The sequence below is a fragment of the Neovison vison genome, chromosome 10, assembly GCF_020171115.1.
Source record: "Neovison vison isolate M4711 chromosome 10, ASM_NN_V1, whole genome shotgun sequence".
Taxonomy (NCBI): Eukaryota; Metazoa; Chordata; class Mammalia; order Carnivora; family Mustelidae; genus Neogale; species Neogale vison.
Genome location: NC_058100.1, coordinates 8651853 through 8660021, shown reverse-complemented (window position 1 = coordinate 8660021; position 8169 = coordinate 8651853).

The window sequence follows — 8169 nt, the reverse complement described above, 5'->3', positions numbered from 1 at the left end:
TGTGTCTCTTAAGAAGGGTAGCAAATTCACTTGTGTTAGTGGCTGAACTCTAGATTTGGAGCATGCTCTATCCCCATGCCTGGCGAGAAAGCAAACCACAGAACCGAACAGGGCAATACACAGCCCACGGGCTGCGTTCACCAGCAGCTGGCAGAGGGGAGGGTGGGCTCACAGATGGCACTCTCCAAAACAGAGCGCAGGTTCCCATTGCTCTCACTTCTAGAGACATTTAGGGAGCATTGTGCAAAGAGTCTGTTTCTTCCAGTAAATGGTGCTATGCATGGGAATTCTTGGTTCTTAATCTATGGATAAGGAGAGGATACCTTCTGGTTTACCTGGGGATGGTTCCAGTTTATTCCTGTTTTCTTGGCATTTCTGTCAGTTATACCCTCTTTCCCTCTGGAATGCATCCTGGTTTGCATAATAAAATATAGATTCCTCCTAACACGGTAGAACTCAGGTAAGGGTAATTGCCTGTGTCCCATGTGTCTGAGAACCTCCGCAGAGCCTAGAAGTTCCTCCTTTGAATTACAGTATGTACTTAGCCACTGTTATGGGCTGATTTTTGTCCTCTACTAAATTTTCATATTAAATTGCTAACTCCCAGTATCTCAAGATGTGACTGTATTTGGAGATAAAGTCTTTAAAGAGGTAATTGTGTTAAAATGAGGTCATTAAGGTGGGCCCTAATCCGGTATGACTGATAGCATTATAAGAGCCCATAAGGACACAGACACACACAGAGGAAGGAGCTCGTGAACACAGAGGGAGGGGATGGCCATCTACATACAAGTCAAGGAGAGAAATCTCAGAAGAAACCAGCCCTGTCCTTGATTGACCTTGATCTTGGCCTTCTGGCCTCCAGAACTGTGAGGAAATAAACCTCTGTGGGTTGGGCCACCCAGGCTCTGCTCTTTGTTATGGCACCTCCAGCAAACTAAGAGAGTCACCTTCTGGGATATAGAAAATAGTACTGCCCACCGGGAAAGAAGACACAGTGTTCCTGGGGTGGTGAGACCTTGGGCGTGATTTACCATACAGCTTCCCCTGTTCTGTAAGACCAGGAGCCTGAGTAAGAAAAATCATTCTCTAGGGGCCAGATCTAGAGACAGGGCCCTGGGGGCGCCTGGGTGGCTCAGTGGGTTAAAGCCTCTGCCTTTAGCTCAGGTCATGATCCTGGGGTCCTGGGATTGAGCCCCACATCGGGCTCTCTGCTCAGCGGGGAGCCTGCTTCCTCCTCTCTCTCTCTCTCTGCCTGCTTCTCTGCCTACTTGTGATCTCTGTCTGTCAAATAAATTAAAAAAAAAAAAATCTTTAGAGACAGGGCCCTGCTCACTGTGAAGTACCCATGAGAAGCTCGTCATCCAGCCTCTGGGAATAGCAGACCTTTACAAAGCCCTAGAAGCAAGGCCCGAGACCTGGCCACATCCCCTCCTCTTGGTAGCCAGCCTGCTCTTCCAGTGGGGCTGCATGGGGAAGGAGCCCATGAGCTTTTGGACTTGAGCTGCTCTTGGTGCTTGTGTCCACCATGGACGAGGAACGTGATTCAGGGGCAGCTCCTGACCTTGAGGGCTCCGTGATTACCACAGTAATGCACACACACCAGTAGAAGGGTAGAGAGACTTTGCCTTGGACCCTCCATATTCTGAAGCCTGGGTCATGGGCATGAGCGGCGTCGCCTGAGTGACTAGCGGGCCAGCAATCTGCGGTCCAGTGTACATCTGCTTGCTAAGTGCCAGCCTCTGGGACTCTGGTTTCATCTTGGCTCTGCCGTGTGCTACTTCTATCAGCTGAGGCAAAATGCAGACTCCTTCTAACCCTATGACTTGGGGATATGATACTATTGGGCAATTAGGGTTATTGAAGGGATAGGTGAGATAATATATGTGAGTTTCCCAGTATACCGTCCACTTAAGGGAGCACAGCTAATGCTAGTAGTGTAGTAATAGTCCTGGACTAGGCTCCCTCCCTGGTTCATTCGTAGAGCGTGTGACTCTTGATCTCTGGGCTGTGAATTCAAGCCCCATGTTGAATATAGAGATGACTTTAAAAAAATAAAATAAAAATATTTCTGGACTAGACTCATCTTCAGTGGTATCAGCTGCCTTTCTGGCCCCCAAAGGTGGAAATTCAAAGATGCTTCTTTCTGGAGGTCTGGTGACTCACAAGGTCACCCTTGGGGTCCTGCACTTGGGGCCTGTGCCAAGCAGCTGGTGGTCTCCATCACCTGTGGCTCATGTTTCCTCCTGCTTCTTAGCTCTTTCTATGTGGGAGCCCGTGGTTTCCTTGAAGCACTGGTAACCTGAATTCCACCTTTGAGTTCCTGGTTAGTTCATGGGCCTCTGCTTTACCTATCTAGAGATCACAAGCAAGGCAGTGTTTCAGAGCAGGATGGGGGATGCTGATTCAGCAACCAGAGTAAAACTCTAAGACATACTTCAGGGCCCCCACACCCTCAGCTGTTCTGGCTTTGTGGGAACCATGCCAAAATGCTCCACAGGTTCACCCACACAGAGCATCATCCGCTTCTTATAACCTAAGAACACAAAGAGGTCCATCGAATCTTAGGGGACCAGAGTCTCTAATCAGTCACCGTTAGAGGTGACCATCCACTGCCTCTACTTTCTCACCTGGATCACCTTTATAAGACAGGGCTATAGGAAGCTGTACTTGTCCCTAAGACCGTATTAGAGGAGGTGACAATGCTGAGATGTTTTTTCAGAAAATCCCTGGGTACCCCCACCATTGTCAATAGGTGTTCATTGCAGAACAAACATCATTTCCAGTACCTTTATATAGTTATCAAACCTTCTAAGTATTTGTTCCCTCTGGAGTATAAATTCCTGATTACCCGCCTACCACCCAGTATGTGTTTCTGTCTAGAGAACCTTAAATACTATCTACATCCACCCAGAGGATGTAGGTAAAAAGGAACACATACTGATTATGCTGTCCCTACTGAGGTATTTGAAGCAAATTATAGAGAGCAGAGCCATCTCTTTAGGTATATTTTTTCATTTGGAGTATTTTATAAGATAGGTATCATATATATCATTTGAAGATATATATGTATTATGTAGACGAATAGATAAGAAGAAATACATTCTAGGAAGAAAAAATTTTCTTTTGTACGTATATGTGTATATGTAGATACATACAGAGACACACACGTTCACACGTACGCACGTACACACACATATGCACACATGCACATATACAAAAAAAGAATTGCTCCGTCAAGAGATAGGAATATTCTAGAGGATCTTGATTCATGCTGTTAACGCCCCTTACGGAAGGTTGCGTCATGCTCTGGAGCCACAAAGGTGTAAAGAGTAGATGTTTCGCTGGCTAATAATGTGTATCACCATTTAAAGAAATACATGCTAGTTTATAGATGAAAATAATGTCTCATTTTAATTCCTGCATCTTTAAAGAAAAACAAATGGCAAGATTGTTTTTATGTGTTATTGGCAGCATTTTACCTTCCTGTGAATTGTTGGTCTTCATATTAGTACTTTTTAGGGCTCTCTTGTTTTCTTATCAATTGGCAGGCACTTTAAAATAATGGCTGTAGGGCACCTGGGTGACGCAGTTGGTTAAGCCACTGCCTTTGGCTCAGGTCATGATCCTGGAGTCCTGGGATCAAGTCCCATATCGGGCTTCCCCAGCTCTGCAGGGAGCCTGCTTCTCCCTCCTGACCTTGAGGGCTGCCACTCCCCCCTGCTTGTGCTCTCTCTCTCTCTCTCTGTCTATCAAATAAATAAATAAAATCTTAAATGAATAAATAAAATTAAATAAAGGCTGTAGACTTGCTCTGACGCCATCTTGGGCACGTGAGGAAATGTGCCTCGAGTGCCGTGGCTGACGGCTCAGATCAAATCCAGACTGAGGCTTGCCTGACTCCAGCTGATTCTCCCCCAGTCACATGGCGCTTCTTTCCAGCAGGCCAGGGAAATAGCAGGTTACACAATGTCTGTGTGGGGTCTGAGGCAACTCAGAGCCAGGACCCACATAAATATGGAGCTTAATTACTGCGATGCGGGTCTTAGAAATGTCTCATAAATAATTTCTCATTTAACCTCAAAATTCTCCTATTAGACAACAATCAAGTATAATTATGATATTGACATTTTACAGATGAAGCTGCTGGGGTAAAGTAAGATCCATGTGCATTAGGTCAAGTAGAGGTCAAATCCAGTCTTAGACTCAATACCATTATTTTATGATAATATGTAACACTCCATTTATCTGTCACCATCAGGAGGAAGAGGCAGTCACTTCAGTTAATTTTCAGTTAAATAAAAATTACCCCTTTAAATACGAATTTCTAAAAACCTTTCATGGAACTTTCACAAAAAAATATCACTGATTGATCCTACACATTTATCTTTTCTTCCTCTTGAGGAGCCACTAAAATGATAGCAAATAAAAATTGTAAAGGTATAAAACACAACCATGAAGAGAGCATCGCAGATGAAAAATTCAAATAAATTCTCGAGAGAGAGAGAGAGCAAGACTGAGAGGCTGAGTGCGTATATAGGGGCCTTGTAACCGTTGAGGTGGCACCTGCGAGGCCTGGACCAAGCAGTGCTACTGAGACGGTGGTCTGAGGACCAGCAGCAACAGCAATGCCCCAGAATTGGGTAGGAAAGTAAATTTGGGGGCCCCATGCCAGACCCACTGGGTCTGACTCTGTGAGTGGGGCCTGGAATATGCCTGGAATGGGCTCAGATCATCCCTGCATAAGGCTGAGTTTGAGAAGCACGAGCCTAGAGAACACCTGGATGACACAGCTGAGGATGTTGTTCTTGACCTTCCTGACCCCAGAGAGGCTTGGCATCTGCACGTGCCAGGTGTGAGAAGGACAGAAAACAAGCTCCCTCCTGTCCTTTGTGGGGCCCAGAAAAACAGTATACATGGGGTCTCTCAGCCCCCAGCTGGCACCCTGTTTCTCCCCCCACCCCCTGTTCTGCACCACTCAGGGCCTTCCGTGCACCTGCATAGCCAGCGTTGTTGGCATATCGTGGCTTCATTTACACCCCGACGAGGGGCCCCTCTTGGCTACCATCCAACGCCTGGGGAGAAGCCCACATTGTGGCTGGAAGGAAGAGCGTTGGGGCTGAGTGGGCAGGGACTTCTGGCGTCCCAGGTACTCCGAGCATTGTCTAGAAGGAGAACTGTGAACACTGGGTGAATCCTTCCTTGGCTCCTCAAACTCCTTGCCCAGTGGGGAGAGCTGAGGCCGGAGGAAGGACAGAGCAGGAACCCCGTGTGTCACAGGAACCAGGGCCGGGGCTGAAGTCACGTGGTTGGGCAAGTGAAGAGAAAGATACCATGGTGTCATGGACAGAGGGGTTACTTGAAAGCACATACATGGAATACTCGGCATCCCTTAGCCCCTCCATTAAACTTGACTTCCAGAATATTCTTTCCTAAGTTGAAAAATTGGATATCTTTTAGAGAAAAGACCTCTGCATTTTCTCTTCTAGGGATCTCCCTAAAAAATAATCTTATACTTCTGGCTTGATCATCCTGGGTCATAGCCTGACAGAGGCACACCCCTCCTATAGGCACCAAGCCCCTGGTCAGCTCTCGGTTGTCTCATTTAAGATACAGGCATCACTGAAGATCAACACACAGTTGAGGATTTCCAGCACCATGAAAGAGAAGATGGAGATAAGCTAGAATAAAATATCCTCTTGGAAAACCGTAACAAATAAGAAAATCCAAGAGAGCATAGATGAAACTCTAGTTAAAATCTTCTGAGATGATCTGAATAGTTAGCAATCATAAAAAAACTTCTATTATAAGGATGGAGAAAGCAAAGTAGAAAGAGCTGTCTGACATCAGGACTCTGGTAGCCAAGGTGACCGTCAGTGGCCCATGTGGGAGAATCCTGATTGCAGTCACCCTTCTCCAAATGCCTTGCGTTTCAGGGGAAACTTGGCGTTATAACCAGGAGTACATCTTGATTAAGGTAATAGTGGTAATTCTCTTCTCTGTGTCATGTCATTGGCTTAGGAATGGGTACATAATAGAATACTGGCCAACGAGATTTGAAGCAAAGTCTGCAGTAATGTTTCTGGCAAAGATTTTTCTCAATTAAAAAGGACACAATGCAGACATTTCCTTTTGTTCCTTCGGATCTAGTAGTGTGAGGGTATGATGCTTGGAGTTGCTACAGTCACCTTGATACTAAAGGTCTCCAGGACAACCACAAGGACGACACATTGAAGCTGCCAGAGCCCCTATGTCATTAAGAAGCTGAGTTTTATTAGTCCCTTGTGCTACCCACCTCTGTACTCTCTGCTGTGGAAGATAATCCCCTTTTGGTTCAAACCATTTTGAGTAGAGTCCTCACTTACTTGTGGGCCAAAAGCATCTTAACAGATATGGAAATAAAAATATTAAATAAAATAGTGCCTAGAAGGTCCCTACAAACATACAAATGGGCAGAAATGGATATATGAGTTAAAAGGTCAGACTTAGAAGATCACCACAGGAAGGAATTGTAGAAAGAGCAGAGAAATGGAGAAGGGGGGAAATTATCAAAGAAAGAGAGATACAGAATGTTCCAGAGTGAGGGCTGTGAATGTCCAAATTGGAAGGCCTTCTTGATTGTTAATTAAAATAACTGGGAAAAGATAAAAATATAGACACACCATTGTGGAATATCAGAACACCAAAGATAAAAAGGATGTTCTTGGAGAGGAAAAAATAGGTCACGTTGATGAAAAAAGACCATATATTTTATCAGCAATACTGGATGCTAGAATTTGGTGGGGTAATTTCCTCAAAATACTAATGAAAAGTTATTTTCAATAAAGAATTCTCGACTAACCAAACTACTAGTGAAAAGTGGGCAAAATAAACGCATTTTCAAACATGCACCCAGAAAGAGCAAGATACATGGGAATTATATTATTATTTGGTGAATACCCACTTCTCCCCTCTCTGCTACAGAGAAATGCATTTCCCCCTCCCTCTGAGGCTTGGCCATGTGACTGATTTCATCTGGTGGATTGCAAGTACAGGTGACATATACCATATTGATCAGAGGCTTAAAGTGTGCTCATGAGGTTAACCTTGGCCTCCTCTCTTCTGCCTTCTCTCATAAAATGAGCAAGCCTCAGGCAGTGCTGCTTTTTCAATTTGGATCCCACGACGGGAAACTTGAACCATCCCACAACCTGGAAACAAGGCAAATGTCACTGAGTTGTTTCATGGGAAAGGAAGTCTAGACATGATGGAAAGCTTGAAGAAAAGAGTAGCACAACCCCAAAAAGAATGCTAGAGGAAACACTAAAACAAAACAGATCTTACAAGAAAGTAAATGTAATCATAGAACTATAAGTGGCTCTACTATTAACAGTATTTATAGTCTTCACTGATTTAACTGAAATGGCAATATAACTATATTGAGTAAAGGTCAAGATTTATTCTTCCCCCATACAAATAGCCAGTTGTTTCAGCACAATTTTTTGTAAGATATTTCCTCTGCTCACTGAATTGCCTTGGCAGCTTTGTTGAAAATCAATTTACTTTATATGTGGGGGTCTATTTCTGGGCCCTCCGTTCTGTTCCATTGATCTGACTATCATTATGCCAATACCACACTAGAGTACTGTAGCTTCATGGTAGGTCTTGAAATCAGGGCTCAGGATTCAACTTCAGTCACTCCTTTTTTAGATTGTTTTGGTTATTCTGGGTCTTTGATTTTCCACATATTATTTTAGAATCAACTTATCAGTTTCTATTTTTAAAAACCCTGTAGGTATGGTAGGGGCTGTGTTCAATCTGTAGATCTGGCTGAGGAGAACCCACATGTTAACAATGTTGAGATACTGTTCTATGGGAATGCGATCTCTATTTCAGTGCTAAGTTATATCAGCTGTTTTGTATTTTCAGGGCACGAGACTTCAACGATTCTTATTAAATTTGTTCTTACATTTTTTTTAATATTTGCTGATGCTATTGTAAATGGGATTTTGAAGTTTCATTTTCCAATTATTTACTAGTTTTTTATATTGACCTTGTATCTGGTGACCTTTCTAATTCCATTTATGAGGTTTAGTATCTTTTAAAAAAATTCATAGTTTTCTATGTACACAATTATTTCATTTATGACTATTTTACTACTTCTTTTTCAAACTGTACATATTCCCCCCT